The sequence below is a fragment of the Anser anser genome, assembly GCF_964211835.1.
Source record: "Anser anser genome assembly, chromosome: Z".
Lineage (NCBI taxonomy): Eukaryota > Metazoa > Chordata > Aves > Anseriformes > Anatidae > Anser > Anser anser.
The window spans coordinates 71,757,889-71,783,103 of record NC_139723.1 but is presented as its reverse complement, the minus strand read 5'-3'; positions in this window follow the sequence as shown (position 1 = coordinate 71,783,103).

Sequence of the window (25,215 nt, the reverse complement as noted above, 5' to 3'; positions counted from 1 at the left end):
GGAAGCAGAAAAATTCTTCTTTGCAGCATGCCACTGTAGCATATTTTTCAGTTTACCTGGATTAGGACATATTGCAATTCATGCAAATGTGGAAATGTTCCCCAGGGACACAAATGATTGCACTACTTGCCATGCAGAACTTTTAAACTTCTGGTTCGCTACATGAATAAGCTTAATATTTCAGTAAAACTGTTTTGCTTGTTTGTTTATTTCTTTTACAGTCAGTAACTAAGTTCCGATTCTGGAATGACTGAATGAAAAAGTGCTAGCTGAAATTCTACACGGTTGTATAGATAAAGCAATGCATTTAAGGAAAACACCTTAATTGTACATTAAAGATGAAAGAAACTGAGTGGATATTAGTATTCAGGAATTATATTTTGAGATTATAGGATGTCTGTAGGAGCATGAACTCATTAACAAATAAATTTTAACTTCCCTGCGCTCCCAAAGAAATAAGAAGGAAAAGAACAGAAAATATAACAGAGAGTATAATTTTACCAGTGTTTGACTACATAGTATGCCTGAATTTTGAACGCAGTGAACAATTCCAATCTTGCAGACTCCGAAAGGTGTAGTAGAATGGGAAAAGATTTTGTGATGAGCAGTGAGGATGAACACGTTCTGGATTGGTTTGTGTATGTGGCAATCAGAAAAGGGGCATTTTTGGAATCATGAAAAATCGTGGTCTGTAGAATCAGACGTAACCAGGAGAAGGTGATTAGGGAATAATTACAAATTACTGGCCTAAGGTTACCTACGTTTTAAACTAATACAACTGTCATTTTGGAAGAACAGGAGGCCTTAGTAATGATATGTAGAAGATGTGGAGTTTGCTAAAATTTTTCTCTTTAAATACACTGGTGAACGTAGAACCTGAGCTATGATCTAAGAGACATACAACATGGAATTTGCTTTGAAATCTGAATGAAATTTAATTTTAGTGAAGGCTCTTCAAGTTGCTGCAAAGTCCTTCACAACCAGCAAAATATTTTTCAGGACATTGAGAGAAACATTATTTATTTATTTATCTATCTATCTATCTATCTATCTATTTATTTATTTATTTTCTTTCTGAATAAAGTGTTGACCTCTCAGTTAAAGGAATTTAGTCTCACACTTCAGTAGCACCAGGATTTTTCCCCTTAGTCCTTTCACATATGATGTGAAGAGATTCAGCTATGAATGGTGTACATGTACACCTCCTCTGGAAGTAAATCCTAGTTCTTGAAATCTCTTTCTCTCACATTTCTGGGTGATAAGTAATTAATCAGAATGCTCAGATTCTTCATATTCTGTCTCTGATATGCTAAGTGCTGATGGGAGAATGGAGGGGAGGGGAGGGGAGGGGAGGGGAGGAGGGGAGGGGAGGGGAGGGGAGGGGAGGGGAGGGGAGGGGAGGGGAGGGGAGGGAAGGGGGAAGGGAAGGGAGGGGGAAGGGAAGGGAAGGGAAGGGAAGGGAAGGGAAGGGAAGGGAAGGGAAGGGAAGGGAAGGGAAGGGAAGGGAAGGGAAGGGAAGGGAAGGGAAGGGAAGGGAAGGGAAGGGAAGGGAAGGGAAGGGAAGGGAAGGGAAGGGAAGGGAAGGGAAGGGAAGGGAAGGGAAGGGAAGGGAAGGGAAGGGAAGGGGAGGGGAGGGGAGGGGAGGGGAGGGGAGGGGAGGGGAGGGGAGGGGAGGAGAGGGAAGGGGAGGGAAGGGGAGGGAAAGGGAGGGAAGGGGAGGGAAGGGGAGGGGAGGGAAGGGGAGGGGAGGGAAGGGGAGGGAAGGGGAGGGAAGGGGAGGGAAGGGGAGGGAAGGGGAGGGAAGGGGAGGGAAGGGGAGGGAAGGGGAGGGAAGGGGAGGGAGGGAAGGGGAGGGAAGGGAAGGGAAGGGGAGGGGAGGGGAGGGAAGGGAAGGGAAGGGAAGGGAAGGGAAGGGAAGGGAAGGGAAGGGAAGGAAGGGAAGGGAAGGGAAGGGAAGGGAAGGGAAGGGAAGGGAAGGGAAGGGAAGGGAAGGGAAGGGAAGGGAAGGGAAGGGAAGGGAAGGGAAGGGAAGGGAAGGGAAGGGAAGGGAAGGGAAGGGAAGGGAAGGGAAGGGAAGGGAAGGGAAGGGAAGGGAAGGGAAGGGAAGGGAAGGGAAGGGAAGGGAAGGGAAGGGAAGGGAAGGGAAGGGAAGGGAAGGGAAGGGAAGGGAAGGGGAGGGGAGGGAAGGGGAGGGAAGGGGAGGGAAGGGGAGGGAAGGGGAGGGAAGGGGAGGGAAGGGGAGGGAAGGGGAGGGAAGGGGAGGGAAGGGGAGGGAAGGGGAGGGAAGGGGAGGGAAGGGGAGGGAGGGAAGGGAGGGAAGGGAAGGGAAGGGGAGGGAAGGGGAGGGAAGGGGAGGGAAGGGAAGGGGAGGGAAGGGGGGGGGAGGGGAGGGGAGGGGAGGGGAGGGAAGGGGAGGGAAGGGAAGGGAAGGGGAAGGGAAGGGGAAGGGAAGGGGGGAAGGGAAGGGAAGGGAAGGGAAGGGAAGGGAAGGGAAGGGAAGGGAAGGGAAGGGAAGGGAAGGGAAGGGAAGGGAAGGGAAGGGAAGGGAAGGGAAGGGAAGGGAAGGGAAGGGAAGGGAAGGGAAGGGAAGGGAAGGGAAGGAAGGGAAGGGAAGGGAAGGAAGGGAAGGGAAGGGAAGGGAAGGGAAGGGAAGGGAAGGGAAGGGAAGGGAAGGGAAGGGAAGGGAAGGAAGGGAAGGGAAGGGAAGGGAAGGGAAGGAAGGGAATTCTTCATTTACCTGCTACTTCTTTACCTTCTACAATGAATGAAAAAGTACGTGAGAGACTGACAAACCCCTAACACTAGCAGTCAAAGGCGATCTGTCCATCTATGAATGTAAGGATGGGCATTTTTAAATTCTGGTTAAAGCTTTGAATTGTGTTTACCCAGACAGGTCTCAAAGATAGGGATCTTGTCTTTAACAGCTCACTGTTGTAGCTATTCAACTATAATAGCTTGCAACAGAAGATGATTATGAAGTGTGTTCTGCTTCAAAATAATTTTTAAAAGCACACTTTGAGGTATAATGGGATTTCACAGAAACAATTGAATGTACTCCCTATGTCTTCACCAGTAACATATTATTTTTTGTTTTGTTTTGTTTTTGTTTTGTTGTTTTGTTTTGCTTCTCCAGTCACAAATAAACAAGAGTTACTAATTTTGTTGCCTATTTTTAAATCAACCTTGAAGGATGGAAGTCAATGGTTAGAATTCACCACTGTGTTCTGATCCTAGTACTGCACCAGTCGCAGTTCATTACAGACAAAGTAGGACAATACAAGCTCAGGCATGGTTTAACAATGAATAATGAATAAACAGAACCTATTTTTTGTGAGGCCCCATCTGACCACCAGGACCACTTTAGGCATAAACATATTTTCTTACCCATCTTATCTGTGGCATCTTACCCATGAGGATACAGAACCCTTTACTTTCCTCCTTTCTGCTCTTTTTTGTTGTTTAATCAGCCTCGGTCCCTCAAGACATCCTTTCCCCATGCCACAAATGTGCAGCTTCTTAATGCTAAATTAGCCACAGGAGAAAGACTTCTGTCCAGAGTAGAAATAATAAATTAATAAAAATGAGCTAATTAAACTTTATATGAGGGTAACAGAGTTCAGGGAATTTGCAGTTTGTTGTTGTTGTTGTTTGCTTGTTTGTTTGTTTTCCATTATGTTTACTATTTGCATGCTGCATTTGTATTTAATTTCACATGTACTTAATTTCATGCTCCAAGAAAGAGGACAGTTAAGAAGAATTAAGGATGGTTTTCACATTTCTTTCAACATTTTGGAAAGTATTATTTCTTTTCTGTATGCATCTCTAACGTAAATAATTCCACAGAACACAAAAATTGTAATATTTCATCAGCATAAGGAATAATATTTCTACAAACTAATTGCATTTACAAATTTACATAAAGACAAAAAAAGAAAAAAAGCACATTATTTCTGAACTAGGGAAAAGGAAATAATCTTCCCTTTGAAAATGTAATTAAATTATAAAATACTTCAATTTTCATCTATGTCACTTGGTATATCTAATATTTCTAAAAATTAATAAAGCTCCACAAAAGTATCTTTGTTCTGGAATGTAAAAATCCCCCCCCCCCCCCCCCCAACTATATTTTGCTACAAATATAAAGTAGAAAATTATGACAGCAAAGAAGCACCAATATTAAAGTACTGATCACAGCCAGACATAGGATTAATAGATGCAGTGGGGATATGTGAGTGAAGGGAGAAGTTTGTACATGGGCATTTCTGCCTTTGGGCATGGCAAAGGCCAGATGACTGCTCATCACCTTTCCAGGTTGATTTTTCTGGAGCTATTCCCTGCAGCCTGGCAGGGGGATAACAGCACTGCTGCTGCCCACACTTCTGCCTCCATGGTGTGAAGCCTTCCCTGATGGTGTATTCTTGGAAGTTTAGCAGTGCAACAGAGCCAATTTTTAGGTTCAAGTCTCTTAAACTTGATAAGTTTGTGTTTTTATCCTCCCTTGGTGTAGCTCTGTCTCGGTATAGTCATCAATATAGGCTTTTGGTATACAGCCAGATTCTGGCTGAATATAGCTAATTTCCTGTACTCAGGAGACCTCCCTCATTCTGCACCTTAGTGTAATTCCTGTTCCAGGTGCTTGTCAGATCCCAGTGTGTTGAAAGCGTGGAGATATTCCCTAGAAATGCTGGCTAGCAACTGATTCTCTGTAGCCCCAGAATTTGTTTGGATATTGGCATCAAAGCAAAGCCAATCTCTAAAAAGTAGAGTGTGTACAGTCATACAGTGGAACAAGAAATGAAATCCTTTCTTTGTGTGGATTTCATATGAATTAGGAACGCTATTTCTTTTTCCCAAATTTTAATTAAAAACGTGTTATTTTAAATAAAAGGGTTGAATGAAAACATCAATTGTAAATATTTTTGTTCAAACTCTCATTTTCATATAAAACTCATAGAAATTTACCTCTATTTATTACAAGAAAAAAGTGATAATTCTTGAATGAAACAGCAAGGATTATTTTATTACATTTCAGGGGAAAATACTGTCTGATTTTGCATACTATTTCTCATTCTAATTTTGACTGTTACAGACAGGTGGAAGAGTAGAGGAACAGTTCTCTAAAACGTGTCAGTGTTAGAAGTGACTGCCATTTCAGAGATGTTCTCTCTATATATTGCTAGCTGTGAATTCTAAAAATAAGCTTTAATCTGTACTTCTGATTTTCCTATAGACTGCTAAGCAGCCAAGATGTTGTCAAAGATTCAAAACTTGCAGATCATCCTCTGGTTATGTGACATGCCAGGAAAGAAGAAAGTAAATATCTGAATATTGAGATGGTACTTCCATCAAATACTTGTTTATAGTAAAAGTTCAGGTAAACAATCTCCTCTAATAAGTCATCTTTCACCTTAAGTCTACTATGGAACTCATTATATACAAGTCATATTGAAATTCACTGCTGAAAAAGTAATTCTATTGCATTTTTTTCATGTTTCTCTGTGAACTCCCAGTTACCTTACTGCTAGTGCTATCAGTTTATTTAGTACTGAAGAAAAGATCCATCTATCTGATGAGGGAATGCTGCCCTTTGAAAAAAAAAAAAAAACTATATTTTTTATAAACCATGCAAAATGTAAGGATGGTTTTGGTCTTCTCATGGGTCTTTTCTCTTGAGAGACAAAGAGTGGGCATTTGGGGAAATTCAACTAGTTGGTTTTGTAATCATTCTTCAGCGAGCTGTTCCTAGCAGCTTCACTCCAATGTATGCCTTTAATGCTGGCTTTACAGTTGCAGTTGATTAAACAGAAGAAAGACTGTGAAACATAGGAGAAAACCTGATTTAACAAGCTGGGACTGATACATGGTATTTGTGAGATCTAGACATGAAAAATGAATTTAATTTTTGTAGCCAATGTTTATGACTTGATAGATTTCTAACAAATTGAATGTACAGGAATACATTTAAAAATCTGTTTTCTTCTCTCATTTCTGCCTTTCGTCTTTCTCCATTTCTGATGTCAGTGGATGTTGATTAGTTTCAAAGACGTGTAATTCACTGGCAAACTTAAAATAGTTTATATAACTATTTTTGTAGAGTTCATCAAATTGAATACAAAATGGTGTGGTCAACATGCTGGAGGGAAGGGATACCATCCAGAGGGACCTGGATAGCCTTGAGAGGTGGGCCCATGCAAAATTCATGAACTTCATCAAGGCCAAGTGCAAGGTCCTGCATAGGGACAGCAGCAATCCCAAAGCACAAATACAGGCACCACAGAGAATGGATTAAGAACAGACCTAAGAAGAACCTGGGGGTGCTGGTGTATGAAAAACCGAACCTGAGTTGGCAGTGCATGCTTGTAGCCCAGAAAGCCTTCCATATTCTGGGCTGCATCAAAAGCAGCATGGCCAGCAGGTCAAGGGAGGTGATTGCTCCCCTCTACTCTACTTTCATGAGAAACCCACCTAGGGTCCTACATTCAGTTCTGGGGCCCCCAGCATTAGAAGGACATGGAGATATTAGAATGAGTCCAGAGGAGGGCCACAAGGATGATCAAAGGGCTGGAGCTCCTCTCCTTTGAAGACAGAATGAGGGAGTAGGGGTTGTTCAGCCTAGAGAAGAGAAGGCTCCGGGGAGACCTTAAAGAAGACTTCCAGTCTTCTGGAAGGGGGGCCTACAGGAAGGCTGGAGAAGAACTTTTTTTGAGAGCATGTAGCGGTAGAACAAGAAGTAATGGCTTTAAACTAAAAGAGGGTAGATTTGGATTAGTTATAAGGAAGAAATTCCTTCTTATGTGGGTGATGAGGCAATACAACAGGTTGCTCAGAGAAGCATGGATGCCCCATCCCTGGAAGTGTTTAAGGCCAGGCTGGATGGGGCTTTGAGGAACCTGGTCTTGTGGGAGTTATCCCTGCCCATGGCAGGGATGTTGGAACTAGATGAGCTTTTAACTCCCTTCCAACCCAAACCATTCTGTGATTCTATGATTTTATGAAATATCCAATTTTTTAGTGAATATTTATCTCTGGCTCAGCTGCAGTAATTATTGGTTAGCCATTCCTTCATCAGCTTGAGAAGTGCCAAGATAGGTTTTTGTTATATATATGTGTGTGTGTGTGTGTGTGTGTGTGTGTGTATGCATGTATATACCTATATATATAATCAAAAAGTTTTTGTGTGTTCAGCTGTACTGACAAATCCTTTTGGATGGTAAGAAGTCCATCGCAGTATGGCAAACAGAAATAGATGGATACAAAAATAATGAATAAAAGGAATGTATAGGCTGAGAAAAATACTCAGTTTGGCAGGCTGTGCTCTATTTTGTACAAGCAATATTGAGACATAAAATAAATACTTATTTCGCATGGAAAAATGTAATAATGCTGTGTAGACTGTCTGCTAAAATTATTGTATTAGAACAATAAAAATCAAATATTTTTAATATGTTGATTCTGATTCGCTCTCATTCTATTTTCTCTGTCTACTGAGCTTATATATGCAATTTAGAGATGAAGAAGGTATTTCCAATGTTGCTTATAGATGCCTTGAGAGCATTTTAATCCCCTTACTGAAGGTACGCAAATGCAGTGAAACATCTGAAAAGCAGCTGTGCATGTGCCTTCCCTCATAAAGTTGTGCAGCTCCTTTGCCTATTAGTGATATCCAAAACTAAGCCTCCTTTACTGAAAACATTTATTTTTAATTACACCTGTTGATTTTCTGTCTTTCAACTTGCTGTAAACTTAATGTATTTATAATCGTTTGCTGATTAAAGTTCTGAATGACAAACTCTTCCTAAATAAGCTGTCAGGAATGTGTAAAACCACCATTAAAAAGATGCTTAGAACTAGAAGATTATAATTTAGATGGAAAAATCAGACTACCAAAAGGAAAGAAATACCAGATTTACTATTGTACTTCCAAGTTTACCTCGCTTTAATGGCCATCTGGACCAGACCTTGTGCAAAAGCAGTGTCCCACTGGTGCAGTGAAGTAAGATAATACAGATAGGATGAAAGAATAGACTTGAACCAGAACCCTGCTTTTAAGCCACCTTCCAGACTCCACATTCAGCTATAAAAAATCTATGAAATGTCACTGTCCTTTGTGCATGTCACATGCATAGACCTTGTGACGGACTCTGCTGTGCAAAGTGGTGTACAAATACAAAACAAAAAAGGGCTGCTCTGTAGAGACTTTCTGCACTTGCCGTATGTTGTGTTTGTCTCTGCAATAACTGTGTGCCTTCCAGTAACGCACTGAGCAATGTGACTACCATCTGGCATGTGTTTGTTCACTCATTTTCTCCCTTGGGGGGTGAAGTGTGTGCAGTGGAGTGTTATGTTTCAGAATTTTTTATACGCAGATCCTGATGCGTGCTGCTACATGTGCTTACGCTAGAAGTGACAAGGTCAAAAAATATGCCTTGCACTTGAGTGAAAACATGGTGACGTTTAGGATGTTCCTTAGTAAATTCTACTTGTATTGGATCTTGAGAAAGATCTCCCTGTTGCATAAGAATATTTTGCAATTTGAATTTAATGCAGCATTTTCTCCTCCTGCATAGCCTCTAGTAACCCTCTGTCTTCAAGAAGAAGTTGCCAGGGGCTTCCATCCCTTTCTCCAGATGGTGATGGGAGCTAGAGGGAAGAAAAGAGAGGAGAAGTTAAATTTAAAAGTGTACATGCTCACAGAAATGAAATCTGTTCTTCCTGAGACTAGGAGAAGTTATGACACAACAAATTCCTCACTCATTCACATCCTGTGCAATTTTATCTAAAATAAGATGTTGTTCCATGTGTGTAAATACATGCAGCATTTGATCTGGTTTGGTGATCACAACTGCGTTAGTACTTGCAAAACTTGGAATGAAATATAATTGTACGTCTTGGGCATATGCGGAGACAAAACAAAACAAAATAATTGTTCACCGTGATTGTTCACAAGTAAGCCCAGCAGAATCATTATTGGAAAATAAGTTGTTCAAGGTATTATTATTATTATTATTATTATTTTTTAAATGTCTCAGAGTCTTGGAGATAAGTGCAGTCTTTTACATTATTGCATTAACCTAGCTGAAATGCTGGGGTGGAATATTTCTGACAAGATAGGCATCTGTGTTTCTTTAGTTATTTTATAAGCCAGACAGGTGTCATGTGGAATATGCATACTTATGCTTCAGAAGGGAAAGAAACATATTGCTTAAAGATTTTTTCCAAAGGAAATTTCCAGAAGACCTCTGAAGAAGTCAACACAAGTTCACTTGCATTCTTTCAGAAGCCTCAGGATGTGTTGTAATCAAGTGATCTCTTCTGCACATTTCTAATAAGTGGATGGCAGTTCTATCAGCTCCCCAAGTATTTTTCCATTATTATTATTATTATTAGTAGTAGTAGTAGTAGTAGCAGTAGTAGTAGTAGTAGTAGTAGTAGTAGTAGTAGTATTGCTACACAGCCCTTTCCTGCAAGCCATGTGTTTTCAAAAGTCTTGTATTATACCATTTTTCCCTCTGTGGATTTAGCAGCAGAAATTGGTGATTAACCCACCATTAACAGTTTGAGTTGAACAAATGTGATGAAAGAAGTATAACATACAAGGCTGAGTAGGTCACAGAGCAAATTAATTTGTAATAGTTTTCATGGTGCTTTTGATGATCATGATGTAAGCTAGTGGCTCCCTCTTTCAAAGGTCTCTCTGGGCTTCAAAATCTCACATAAATGTTCTTATTTCTCAGGGGTGGAACTGCAGATTTTCAGCAGCTCTTGTAATTATAGGTGGGATAAACTACAAAAAAATTAAGAACTTTCCCTATTTTGTAGAATATTTTCCTGTAAACTTTGTTATTAATTACACAAACTGATCCTTAATCTCAATTTACACAATCTCATTTTAATTTTATTATAAAACATGCAAGCACCTTTGTAGGTGGAGAACTTCTTACTTCTGCTATGGAAATCAACTTCATTTAATTATGTGTAAAAGGCTGTGTTTCATAACACTGATATAACTATTGCTATCTTCTTTGTGGCCTCTAATTCTCTAGTTTGGGTGGTTATGCCAGACAACTAAAGTATCCTTCATCTTCTTCTTCCTCCTATTTTTTTTATTTGTGTGTTATGAATTTATCTATCTATCATCTATCTATCTATCTATCCACCTATCTATCTATCTATTTTTCAAACACAGATTTGTCGTGTATTTTGCCTCACACTCTTCTCAAGAAATCTGCCATGACTAATAGGTTATGCTCTATACCCTCTAATTGACCTGGATGCACTAGGAAATGGCAATCTAGGCATTAACTAGATTAATATCCTTTTCACATGGTAAACCATACAGCTGCCTTTATATGTACTAGGAGAATCAGCACTTTATCTGCAACTTCTGTTTCAGTGTTCGAAACTGTTTGTTCCTCTTCTAGTTAGGGCAAATTGTGGGGAACATCTTCCTCTGTATACTACACAGATTTGTAATATGTAGTTACCTACTTTGGAAGTACCTACCTACCTGCTTTTAAAATCTGTGAGGCCCAGATACCTATAAGCCTATATACCAACAGAGAAAGTTTGCAATGTAGGGGCCTGGTCTGTGGCCCCATTTCTGCTCTTTCTCTCAGGATCCTGATACATTGTCTCCTGCATATATGTATTCCACCTATGTGTGTGTATGTGTAATTTTCTCAGCTGTTGGCTGAGAAATGCTCTTTGACTCTTCTGTGCTAGACATAGTTTGTTTCTTGGATGAACAATGATCCATCAAAAGAAGCACATGCTATATCCTGATGGGTGCTCCTTTAGGATGTGAGACTTGAAAGCTTTAAAGACGCTTATCTAGAAACCATGTTTCTCACTTCCAGGGCAAACTCTCTCTTTATTTAATTTACTGAATGAGAGATGGGAATTGCTTTTAAGTCCGTCTATTTTGTAGCATATAAGTGCATATGAGTATATGACTTACCTACACGTTTCAGACAAAACAAAAAGTGAAGTTTATAAGGCAATTTCGTTTTAAGTAGGGTCACCTGAGGTTTACAGAAAGTGGTAGAAGGTGCTGGAGACAGATGACAAAACCATCTGGTTCACTGTTTCAGGCTCTGCAGCTGCAATGTCATGATTGCCGTTTCCCAGCATGCTCCAGTACCTTCCTGAAGGAGGGTTCCTCAGCCATTGCTCATTACTTTGAAAACAAATGAGTTCTCTCTATAAAGTTTTATATAATTCTATGAAATGTATAATGTTATTTATACATTTCTAAAATGCTACAGAGAAATTTTCACTTGGTTCTTTAGATGTAGCAGATCTGGACATTGTTAATTCACAACAGAAAGTGACATCTTATACAGATGAAAGTTTTATCAAAATCCTGGAATGATGCTGCCAGCACTGCTATTTCCAGCATAAAACATGGTTTTCTTCTGAAATGAATGAAAACCTTCTCTAACACAATTACACTTGTGGGAACATTTGCCAGACAGTAAGTAAGCCAGTTAGGGATTTCTTTAGGATGGTCCACTACAGTTCATTCTAAATCAGCTATAAATATTACCAAATAGTTCCATTTAAATTGTTATCTGCTACCATCACTCTAGGCCTTTCACAGATGGATTTTATCAGAACAAAGAGCTGACAGTACTTTTTTTAAACTGAACTATAAAAGTTGAGGTTAAGGGCTGCAATTTCCAGTGTCCTCCCATATGTGTTATTAAGTCTTATATGCTCTATAGAATTCCTTACAGTGATTGTTCTCAGCTTTCCCAACAGAATTGTGGATGTTAACTATCATTTTTTATTTTATGTGTTTCTGCTGATCTGTACTAAATACCTCTGCCTGTAAGATAGCCATGCTTGTACTCCCTTGAGAGGCCTGATGTTGTGATTGTTTTTAGAAAAATACTAAATATTGACACAATCACAACTGTCACTAATTTTAGCTGTGGTCTTTTTCTTTTGGAAAGATATGTGTTTCAGTATACGTATTATGTCAGTTAGACAGAGAATAGACAGAATAGAACAACTCCTGCATTTAATTCCTTTAGCAGGAAGGGGGAAGCCTCTTCAATTTTATTTTATTTTATTTTAATTTAATTTTATTTTATTTTATTTTATTTTATTTTATTTTATTTTATTTTATTTTATTTTATTTTATTTTATTTTATTTTATTTTATTTTATTTTATTTATTTTATTTTATTTTATTTTATTTTATTTATTTATTTTATTTTATTTTATTTTATTTTATTTTATTTTATTTTATTTTATTATTTTATTTTTTATTTTTTAAATAAATTATCTTTCTGCTTTGCCCAGAAGTGCCCTGTCCATCAGGCTATCACCTTTCCTGTTTGAAAGCCACTCTCCATTTCCTTTTCAGAAGCCAAGGCAATGTAAAGCAAAACATGAAACGGTGCTGGAGTATGGCCAAGTGTTAAGGCAAGAGTCAGCAGAGACTACTGTTCCTCCCTCTTCTCCTGCTTCTTCTAGCGCTTTCCCCCTACATCCCATCAGGTGGGAGGTGAGTTGGCTTGTCTCCAGAAGATGGGATGACCATGTCTGCAGGGAGAATTAATTTTTAACATTTGCCAAATTTGTCTGAATTGTTTTCAGCACAGATTTGGTGAGGTCAAAGGGAGGAAATGAGAGTAAGAAAAACCCTAGACAATAATTAATCATTCACCAGACAGTAGTGTTTTCTTCTCTACTGTTTGTGCATTATGGTTATTGGATTAAAAGAACTTGACATAACTTTTCAGCTTTTTTGAGCCCTGTGGAATAACTGCTGGAGATGACTTATTGAGACAAAAATTATGTCCACATATTAAGAGAAGTTTCAGCATTGAGGAAACTTCCAGGGTGAGATGCAGCAGATATTCCAGGAATCTGTTCTATAATAGTCCCCTTGGCAACACAGTCTGCAACCTTAGGTATTTGTAAGACGAGGAGAGCTTGGTGTGGTGACTCTAATGGAAGTAGTGCAGAGGGTAGAGCATGGTGAAGACACCACAGCCAAATCCCTCTACAACGAATAAAGATTCATTTTCTTCTGAGAGTGAGAACCAATTAGATTCCTAGAGCTGTTTCTTGTTGGAGAAATTATTGCCAGAGCCTGCCATCAATGTTTTAGTATTTCAAATAGTTTCACAGGGATTTTTTTTTTTTTTTTTGTGGTAATTTACATTTGAATGGTATCACATTTGCAGCTGACTAATTTATCTTTGTTCTCCAAATGAGATTACTGTATAGCTAGCAGAATGTACTTAAATATTTTTGGGCAATACTAATACACTAGCTGCAAAATACAGTATACATATGTATAGGATAGGGAGATCTGTGTGTTTTATGTCAGGCATTTGCTATTTACAAACAATTTATTGAGAAAAAAAAACAATATTTAATCAAAACCTCCAATAGTCTGTCTACAAGTTTCAGAAATCATGATCCATTTTCAAAAATATAATCCGTGGCCCTCTGACACTCAGCAGGAAATACTGTACACAATCTACGTTGTCAAGCATGAGAAACAGAAGGTCTGATTAGTAAATTGCATTGTCAGAACACCAACTTGAACAATATATCTAGCTACTTTTCCTCCTATCCAAAGAAATTGGACAAATATCTACTCTGACTGGATCTGATTTTCATGTCTCAAACACCTGAGTGCTGGATCAGCATCTCACTGTCTATCTCAAGCAAAAGGCTAGTGATTTGGCTGTCTGGGAAAACTGTCCCAGACAGAGAAAGAGGAGCTTCAAATTAGTTACCAGCTTGGTCACTGGCTTCTCCTCTCTGCTAATTCTCCCATGCCACTTAGGGTTGTCATGCATCTGACGTTACAGGTATGGGCTGTAAGTGTCTTCAACACTTCACATCCATAAAGCTGTATGTAGTTTTTCCCCACAGACTGTTTTTCTTTGCTGGGTACTTCAAGCACTGCCAGTTCCTATGACCCACTGTTCCCAGGTGCAGGGATGGGAGAACCTTATGTCTTCAGTGCTGCTGAAAACCTTCTTATGCAAAGGAGCAGTTGGAGGGCAACAATTGAAATTCTTCAGCTGTTGCCTTGGGTATGCACTGAAGGCTGAGCTGTGTTGTTTTTTTCAGGAGCTGCTTCACACTCATTAGCACTCAGCTGTGTTTTCTGCTACATGGGACATACCAGAGATTTGTGCTTTGATTACGTTAGCGTCTGGTTGGTGGCTACATTATACAGGCAGCCCAAATTCTTTCACAATCTTTTGGAGTGTCTTCTGAAAAACAAAACAAAACAAAAAACCAGAACTCCCACATTGTCTAGTCATTGGATCAAATGAGAGAACAATCTTAAAATGCTGGAGGAGAAAAAGGTCAGAGTGTTTTGAAACCTGAAGGATTAGTATTTAACATCCAGCTGTGATCTCTATTGTCATGCAGCTTGTCAGTAAGGAAATTTGCTTTGAGACTGCTGCACGTTACTGTGAATATATTTACTCACACACAGCAGATAGAAATAAATACTGCTTCCCTTTCCCTTTCCCTTTCCCTTTCCCTTTCCCTTTCCCTTTCCCTTTCCCTTTCCCTTTCCCTTTCCCTTTCCCTTTCCCTTTCCCTTTCCCTTTCCCTTTCCCTTTCCCTTTCCCTTTCCCTTTCCCTTTCCCTTTCCCTTTCCCTTTCCCTTTCCCTTTCCCTTTCCCTCTCCCTCTCCCTCTCCCTCTCCCTCTCCCTCTCCCTCTCCCTCTCCCTCTCCCTCTCCCTCTCCTTCTCCCTCTCCCTCTTCCTCTCCCTTTTTCTAAAAACAATTTACAAAATTTGGGAGCAATGAGAAATTATTCTTTGCTCTTCTCCTATGCAAGCATAAGGAGCTGTACATGCCTGTTGTACTGGCTGCACCCATGCCAAAGTGAAGGGAGAGGAGAGGGGGGTAGTGGTGGAGAATAAAAGAGAGACAGGATGAGGGGAGCAAGATAAAATGTAGGAGCTAAGGCACTGAAGGAAAGAGGCAAGGAATTGAAAGGAAAATTCTCCTATGACTCTTGACTTCTCAGGTGCTCACTGTTCCCCTTTGTGCAGCTCCACCTCACAAATATGGCAGAAAAAGTGACCTAGACAAAAAAAAAAAAAAAAATCAGGGTAGTCTTGTGCTGAGATGGAGAATTGTATCAGCCTGCAGAAGAGGTCCTGTCAGTGCCCTATTTGGCTGAAGGGAGGAAATCAGATTATTAATCTGGAATGGGGATGAAGAGTGGGAGTGTGAAGAAGAAATGGGAAGGGATGAGATGGGAGGGAAGCAATGCTGCTCCTCTTTTGGTGAGAGTGAGCTGTGAGGCCGATTCAGCCACTTGTCAAGGTGCAGCCTGAGTCTAATTCATGCTTCAAAATAATTGGTAGGAGAACTGGGTCTCAGACTTTGCTATTCAAGATTAAAGATGAAAGCAGTCTGGAAACACATCAGCAGAAATCGAAGACCTTGACACTGTTGCAGTATTTGCAAATGAAATCTGTTTTGAGGAAAGAATGCTTTTGTCTGTGTGTGTGTGTGATGGTGCTGATAGCTGTTCAGCAGAACTTAGAAAGGAAAGGCAGTATATTTCTGTATATTTATATAAGCTTATATATGATATACCCAGAGCATGACAACTCTTCTTCTTGGGAGTGGGACTGTCTGGAAGATTATTTTCTGAGCAACGTAAACTTAATAAATTGCTGTTACAGAAAGAAAATGCTTGATTCCATTGTGGTACCTTGGTAATGTAATTGATACCTACTGTAAACGAATCATAGAATCATAGAATCATAGAATCGTTAAGGCTGGAAAAGACCTTCAAGATCATCTGGTCCAACCATCACCCTTCTACCAATGTCACCCAGTAAACCATGTCCCTAGGCACCACGTCCAACTTTTCTTTAAACACCCCCAAGGATGGTGACTCCACCAACCTCCCTGGGCAACCCATTCCAATGCCTGACTACTCTTTCTGAGAAGAAATGTCTCCTAATTTCTAACCTGAACCTCTACTGGCACAACTTGAGGCCATTCCCTCTAGTCCTATCACTAGATATCTGTGAGAAGAGGCTGACCCCTAGCTCACCACACCTTTCTTTGAGGTAGTTGTAGAGAGCAATTAGGTCTCCCCTGAGCCTCCTCTTCTCCAGACTAAACAACCCCAGTTCCTCAGCCACTCCTCACAGGACTTGTGTTCCAGGCCCTTCACCAGCTTTGTAGCCCTTCTCTGGACACTCTCCAGGGCCTTGATGTGCTTCCAGGCAAGGCAGTGGCAGATCAGCAAAAACTTGCGTCTGTGTTGGCACAGGATAGAACAGAAAGGACCCTAGAAATGAGGAGAGTTCCTCATAGGTGGGATCAGGTAGACAAGAACTTCTAAAACAGTTAAAGTTAACTTATGAATTACTTTACCATGTGTGGTTTGCACTGTTTCTGTTCTTTCCTTGCACGTCTACTATCACATGTGAATCTGAGCTTATTCCTACCTTTTAATTTTCTTCCCATAAACTAAAAACAAACAAACAAAACCACCCAAAGAAATAAAAGAAAAACAAAACACATCAGTCGTCAGCTCAAGGGTGAAAAATCAGTGATTAGGACAGGATAAAAGCAGGTGGATTGTACAGTAGAAAAAGCATCATCATCTGAGGTGAAATTGAGTCTGCTTGAACAGCTTGTGAGGTTTGAAGAGAAGTGCAAAAAGATTTTAAAATGTGTATCTTGTACAACCAAATCTTCAAAAAGTATGAAGCCTTGTATCTTTAATATGCTTTAACAGACCTCTGAGAGACATGTTGAGATTTATCTGCCTGATAACAAATCTCTCGGATATAACCTGGGATAGCTGAGGTTATTTGTGTACAGAATAATATTTTCTGGCTTATATGTCTCCACAGTAGTGACAAAGAAATGCAGGTTAGAAAGAGATGTCAAAATTAGGATAAATACCTCTCGTGCAATTATACTTTTAGCCAAATTATTGTCCTTAATGAAGTATTAAGGGACAAACACAAATGATCCTAAGAGCATCCTTTAACAATAGAATTTGTTTTGTGTTACAGAATCTAAAGAGGAACCTGAATCCAATGCCTATATGGGAGGTAGGTACTATGCTCTTTTGTTCTGATTTGTAAGGCATGCAAATCTTTTGAGGTAAAGTCTAAGAAGGTTCAAGCCCTTTCTGTCACTGGAGAATTCCTACAGCTTTCCTCACTTTCATCTTCATGTACTTTCATAATAAACTACTTGAGAATAAGTAGAGAGTGCAATAGAGGGTCTAAAAAGCCTGGAAAAAGTCTATCAGTTTTCTATTGAGTTTCTGGGTTCCTAGCATGATATTCAGAGAAATTGAGTGGGACATCTTTTTAAACATGGCATGCCATGATATGAAATTTTATACTGCAACATGAGGATTACATTTTGTCCTTCCCCTTTGTCTCTTAATGAAAATCAGAGTGGGAAGCAGACCTCCCCTCACTTACCACTGCAGAAGATGAGGGCACACAAAGAAAACTTCTCTTCTTATAATTACCTGTTTTTTCCTTGTCTGTGCTTGTAACAAGAAGGAGGCAAAGAAAGAATAAAGTTTCCAAAGTCAATTTTTATTTTTTATTTTTTCATTTAGGGTGGCTGGTGATGTTATGCTCCTTCCTGCTGTTATGATCTTGTTAAATACCTTTCAGTAAGGAATTCATATTGCATTATGAGACAATAATACTGTTTTTCTTCATGTAAAAGTTATGAATAACTCAGAGTAGCAATTCATCTCCAGTTAAAGTTATTGCTCCAGACTGGTGGGGAGAAGGTTTCCATCAGAGATTTTCCTGCAGATTATCAAAGAAACATAGAATTGTTTGGGTTGGAAGGGACCTTAAAGACCACTTAGTTCCAACCCCCCTGCTATGGGCAGGGACACCTCTCACTAGACCAGGTTGCTGAAAGCCCCATGCAACCTGGCCACCTAGCCTTAAACACTTCCAGGGATGGAGCATCCACAACTTCTCTGGGCAAACTCTTCCAGTGCCTCACCACCCTCAAAGGAAAGAATTTCTTCCTAATATCTAATCTAAATCTACTTTTTTTTTTTTTTTTTTTTTTTTAAGCTTAAAACCATTACTCCTTGTCCTATCACTGTACTCCCTGAAAAAAAGTTCCTTCCCAGATTTCCTGTAGGAAGGGTTTCCTGTAGACTAGGCTGGAGAGCTGAGCAGGAAGAAACCAAATGAAGTTTAACAAGAGCAAGTGTAGAGTCCTGCACCTGGGAAGGAACAACTGCAAGTATCAGTACAGGCTGGGGGATGACCAGCTGGAGAGGAGCTCTGGGGAGAAGGACCTGGGGTTCCTGGTAGACAACAGGTTGACCATGAGCCAGCAGTGTGCCCTGGTGGACAAGAAGGCCAAGGGCATCCTGGTGTGCATAAAAAGGCATATGAAAAGCATATGAGAATCACCTCCCTTGACCTGCTGGCCATACTGCTTTTGAAGCAGCCCAGGATACAGTTGGCTTTCTGGGTTGAAAGTACACATTGCTGACTCATGTTGAACTTCTCGTCCACCAACACTTCCAAGGTTCTTCTCCTCAGGTCTGTTCTCAATCCTTTCTCTACCTAGCCTATATTTGTGCTTGGGATTATCCTGGCCTAGATGCAGGACCTTGCACTTCTGAAGAGGGCCCACAATTTCCCTAGTCTTTCTTTTATCACTGATGTACCTATAGAAACCTTTCTTGTTGCCCTTTATGCCCCTGGTCAAATTTAATTCTAATCAGGCTTTGGCTTTCCTAACCTAATCCTTGTTTGCTCAAGCAATTTCTTTGTATCCCTCCCAAGATATATGTCCTTTCTTCCACCCTCTGTAGGCCTCCATTTTGTGTTTGAATTTTGCCAGGAGCTCTTTGCTCATCTCTTGTTAGGATGCCTTATTCTTATGTTTGGAGGAGGTGATCTCTGAATATTAACCAGCTTTCTCGGGCTCCTCTTCCCTGCAGGGCATTGTCACATGGTACTCTACCAAGCAGATCCCTGAAGAAACCAAAGTCTGCTCTCCCAAAGTTCAGGGTAGCAAACTTGCTGTGCTCCTTCCTCGCTGCCCTCTGAATGCACAATTACACCGTTACATGCTCACTGCAGCCAAGGCTACTGTACAGTTTCACTTTCTCCTCCAGCCTATTTGTATTGACTCTGCTGTGCATACAGGCTCTTGCAAAAGTAAATTATAGTTGTTTTCAGTTTTAAAGCTTATTATTCTAACACTAAAGGGGGTCATTGTCTTTTTGTATATGTATTTGCATATGTATATGCATTTCTGATAGTTTTTAAAAATTGTTTTTATCAGCTGCAGTATATTTGCTGTAGCAAAATTAATTATTGCATTAAAAACAAACAAACAAACAAACAAACAAACAAAAAAACTATTTTCCCAAGTTATCAATAGGAAAAAAATGCTAAAACTCTGAAATATGTATTTTTCACCCATTGCTGTCAGTGTAGTTTAAAACTAAGTTTGAGTGCAACTAAACAGCCTGGATATGATCAACCTCTCTCTGACCTACTTTCTCCAGAGTCATTTTTGCTGTAAACTAATCTTCACAATGTCAGTTCCTCAACATTATCAGTGTCATTAATGCATCCTTTCCAGCAGCAAGGTCAAAGATTTTGCTGATGTTGCTGCTTCTCAGGGCTCCAGTGACTCATTGTCTGAAATGTCCAAATAATTAGACACACCGTACCAGAAAAACCTCCATGTAAGCAAATTCAGTCTGGTTCCAGCGTTGGACCTTGACTTATGATGGCATCATGATGTGTGGTGAACCTATAATTGTATGTTTAGCTAGGCCAGAGGTTATAGTAGACTAAACAGAGGTATTTCAAATTTTGCAATCTCTTCTTTGTTGCAAGTTTTAAATTTAGTGAAACTAATAAGTTGGAAACCACAGTCTTTTTGCATCTGGTTCCTCTTCACCATATTTTGTCCTCAAAAAAACAAACAAAAAAATTGTTTCTTATTATTCAAAAATCTATCTTCAAAACAGGGTCCTTTGCTTACCACTTACTTTGGATGCATTTGCATCTCAAATGTATTTGCATGATTTTCATCCTCAGTTTGCTCATGATCATTATAAAACTATCTCTCCTGAGTCAGTTTTTTCATCTAAACAGCCTTTTTCCCCCTCTGCATTTTGTTCTACTTTGCCAGTAAACTTTTTTCTACTTTTTTTTTTTTTTTCGGTCTGTTTACAAGCAAGTATCTGTAAACCAATTTCTTTAAATTACTTGACTGAACCAATGGGTCCCGATAGCCTTCATTTATAAAACTATGACACATGCACTCTCACCTTTGTTGCTAAATTAATCTCAAGAAGACTTTTCAGGAATAAGGCTTTAGCTGGTGGCAGAATAACAGTATGTGACTTGAAAGAGATTGCATATCTCACAGTATAAAATTTACTTTAGGTAAAGTATCCCAGCTGGTAGCACATTGATGTGGAATTCTGAACAGTTATATTCTTACTGACTACTAAACTGACTTCTGGGATTATTATTTTAAAATAAAAACTGAGAGAGAAACTCTAATGAAGTTACAGCTCAGCTTCCTAGCAAGTGAAAAATTATTTTTTCTCTCTATTTCAATTAGCATTTAATCATTGAGGTTTCCCAATAACACCAAAAACTTTTAATTCAGCAAAGATTCTGGGATTTACACAGGCTTTAAAGGCCAAGAACAACAAATGAAGCTTTCCATCTTTATTGAGGAGAAACAAACAGCAACTAATGCAAGTTGCTGAGTTGAAATTCTAGTCATTTTGACTGTTGACATAAAGTATGAAGGGCAGATCTTTAAAGAAAAGTCAATGGAACTGTATTTTTGACTAGCAATAAATGTTCCAGAATATTCCTATTTGCTTTTAAATATAAAAAGAGATATTGGGCTAGGAAGAGATGTCACTGTTATTACTAAAATTTAAGGGGTCTGCGAGAGAATATCAAAGTCGTTGCTGAGATTTTTTTCTCTCTCTTTTTTTTTTTTTTTTGGTAGTTGGAAAGTAAAAATTCATCAAAATCCAAACTACTTGTAAGACTGATTTCAGTATTTCAGTTTACTTTATCTTTCCAAATGTCTTGGGGAAAAAAGGTTCAGTGTTGGTGATAGTTCCTCTTTTAATATTTTAAAGACAAAATAGTTTCAAATGATTATGCTATTTCATAATACAAACTGCAGAAAATAACACATAGCAGATCAAAATTAGAGAAGAATCCTGTGATAACCCAAACTAATTGTTGGGTATGGATTTCTTGTTGAAATTTGAACTGTTTCTCAATTTAAACTGAGAAAATGTGCAAAATCTCAATTCACCTTCTTGAAGGAAAAATAAGTAAATAATTCTCAGATAAATTTGTTAGATATATATTGTTTAAACGAATAAACTATTAAAATTATTATTCTTCATCTTACCATGACATGGAGGGTATATGTTAGGTCATTATTATTTCACTAGAAAGTGAAAAAAAAATTGGAAAACAAGAAGAAATTAGAGCTAAATATATTAATAAGAGGATATTCTTTCAATTGTACAGTAAAAATGGTTTCAGAAATAAGATTTTTCTTACAATCTTTAAATATATTGATATTAAAAACCTGTTAAGACAGTGTCTTTTGTTAAAATATTCATTTTTTCTTGTCTTATTGCATCAATCTATTTTCAGTTCTTACCCCTTACATACACAGGATAGTATGAAAATATTTCTGAAGCATCAAAATTCTATTAAAAATGGCAAAAGTAGGAAGACTAATATCAGTGAAGAGAGTTATGTGTACAGATATTGCCTGTGTGTTTGGTAGAGTATATTCTTTGTCAATGCTTCCTTTTTAGCATTGAACTATAAATAGAAGAATATCATCTTGCCTGAGCAAAATGCTGAGAACATGAGTTCTGTTCAATGGGTCCCTGTTAATACTTATCTTCATTTTCCTTGTAACTGTCATTAACACCTAAGAAAATTCTAAAGCAAAAAAAGCGTGTACCCTTCTGGTGTTATTTGTTACATAATACCCCATACTTATTTGCTAACACTATGTAATTTTAACTGGCTAAAATTATGTCCCAGAATGTTGTTTGAATCAAGAATGTAAAAACAGCAATTAGGCTGTGCAAAAAGGTGACATAAAAAGCTGTTGCTACTGAATTTGGATTGGTGTGGTAATACAAAAAATTAGCGTCACAAAAAGTAGGAGCAGACTTTAAAGGAATTGGAACTATAATATGATAGTTATCACTAATAGTGGGCATATCCAATAGGAGAAGAACAAAATGATATCATGTGACTGGAAATATATATATATACACTACACAATCACAGGGTGGCTGAAGCTGGAGGAAAGCTCTGAAGATATCTGGTCCAACCTCCTGCTCAAGCAGGGTGACCTAGAGTAGGTTGCTCAGGGTTTGTCCAGTCAGGTTTTAAATATTTCCAATGATTTTCACAGCTTCTCTGGGAAACCCATTCCCATGTTTCACCAGTTTCACACTGAAAAAAAAAAAAATTTAAATAAAATTTCCTACAGTTTAGTTGTCTTTTGACTTGGTGGTCACCACTGGGAAGAATTTAACTTAATTATCACTGAAATGAACAGTCTGGACTGCTGAAATCTTTCCCAGCAGCTTCCATTAGCCAACTGCATCCATCTTATTAAACAAGATATCATGATAAAGTGATAATTACTACATCTGCAAACAAACATCTCCCATAAGTGTGTCATTTTCACTGACAAGTCAAACACAAGACTCTAGGTAGATATTTTGCTCAGAAATACAGCAAAATCTGTCCAAATCTCATCAGTGGGATAGCTGAGCTACATAAAGTGAAACAGTGAAACAGTGCCTAGATAGTCTACACAGTGCCACAGACTCAACTCCCCATTTACACTCCCCCATTCTTCCCCAGCTAGAAAGCTAAGCAGGAATTACGTGGTTTTTTTTGTTTGTTTTTTGTTTTTTTTTCTTCTCCAGTTGGGAAGTTAAGACTTTTTCCCTAAGTAAATCTGATCTCCAGCTTCTTAGTCCTCTTGCTAACACTATTTGGATATCTCTTCTAGTATTAACAGCAAGTGAGAGGTGGGACCTAGTCAATCTTTCCCAGCTCATAAGAGCATGAAATAGCTGACCCATTTCTACATTACCTATGCAGTTCTTGTTTCTTACATTACTCAGAAACAAATGCAGAGGAAATGCTGGACAAATAAATCAAGCTTATAAATTATTAGCCAGGTAAACTTAACCAGGTTGACCTTCTCTGTACTTTTTTTTTTTTTTTTCCTTTTTCTTGTAACAGTTGGAGGATTGCATGAGGTCACCAGCTATGAGATGTGAATCCAAAGTTGCATTATGAAGTTCAGCTAGTGACAACTAGATGCTGATGAAGTTTGGGGAAGATGTTGCATATAATGTTAGATAGTCTCAGACTGAATGCATTACTGGAAACATTTCACTCCCAAATCAGAATGGGCAACACAGATCTCATATATGTACATATCTGAGGACAATTGCATTAAGAAAACTTAAAATCATTAAGAACTACACATTTTATTTAATTTTGTCTAACAGAGAGAAATCCTTTGGTCTGAAGCTCATTCTTCCTGTCTGCTAAATTGCATCTTGTTTTTTAGGAGATATTTTGAAGTGTGGAACCACTTTTATGTCATGGTAAATTGAGGCAACTATCAAGGTGTCTTAAGGCAACTGGACATCAAAAGTAAATCAGGTTTTGGACATTCATTTTTTTCTGTTCTTCACAAAACAACAATATTTTTTGATTAAATCTTATTTTTTTATAGTGTGGTTAATGAAAAACTACTTTTCAGTCATCACATGTGAAATAAGACATTTATCTTCTGTTTGGAAGAAACCAAATATAATTCTAAAATCTTTGGTCACTGCTACCAAAACACTTTACTCTTTCATATTGGCCATAGATAGAATTACCTCTTTGCAGCTAAAAATAATGATTTACTGCAAAAAAAGAGCACATATTCAAGGACAAAGAATAGGAAGAGGTGACCCCACTGAAGAAATCAGATGTGATATCATTTTAAATGTGCTTCACTGGCTGGGAAATGGGACTTTCCTATTCCCTTGGTGTAAGTAGAGGGAGTGGGATGTACACCATCAAAAATAGAATAAACACTGTAAAACCTTTGTTCGTGTCTATTTCTTTTTCTTTTCATTTGATGTATGAAAGAACACTGATATGCTTAATGTATAAATACATACAGGCATACACTGTTGAGGTAGTGAGTGTAAGAAATGTTTTATTATATTCTTTGCCGGTAGCAGATGAGAGCTAGGCATTACTGGTGTAAGACTAAGGGAAATAATAATGCCTTTTACTAGTCCCTTCCAACCCTAATCATTCCATGATTCTACGCTTGAAAAATAAATATAACTCCCTGTATGAATTTTAAAAAGAAAGACATGAATTACTTTCAATGCATTTTGTTTGTTTTGGCGTACTTTAGAATTAAAACAATAGCTGGAAAGGCACTAAGCCTTAATATTTCAAGATTTTAAGAAAAGCCGCATGTGGAATATATGGCAATGCATATATGTATCAAGTTGCATCAGTTACATTTGTTTTACAATCATACTATAGACTCTAGCAACCATTGTCTAATGAAAGAATTGAAACGTAACAGTGTGACAGTCCAGAACACTTGTGAATATTGATGCTTGTAACATTACCTTTACTAGCATTGCACTGCACAAAAATAATTTTTTGAGATACTAGTGGTGTGTAGACTCTTTCTCCTATACAGTAATGTCAACAAAGATAAAAACAATGGGAATTATATCTACAAATGTTTCTTAACATCAACTCTCTTCCTGAAAGGATTGTTATAAGATGCTTTAAGTTTCTTGCTAGCCTCTCAACATTCATGTGTTTAAAAGGTCTGTTTAAAAACAGAGTCAAGCTCAGCCTTTTAGAAGGATCACTTTATTTAGCAACATGCTTTTTTTTTTTTTTTTCCAAAACTTTCCTTTAACTTATTTCTGAATCACAGACCATTTCCCAGCCTTATAAATATTTTAAAAGTTACTCTCATCTCATGGACATCTACTGTCATTGACCATGGTTCACGTCACATCAGAGAAACATTGAACGTCCCTATTCAAGGTCCTGTCCTGTCACTTCAGGGGAATTAGTGCAGATGTACAGAAATAAGATGCACCAAATGGTCATGGCTGCA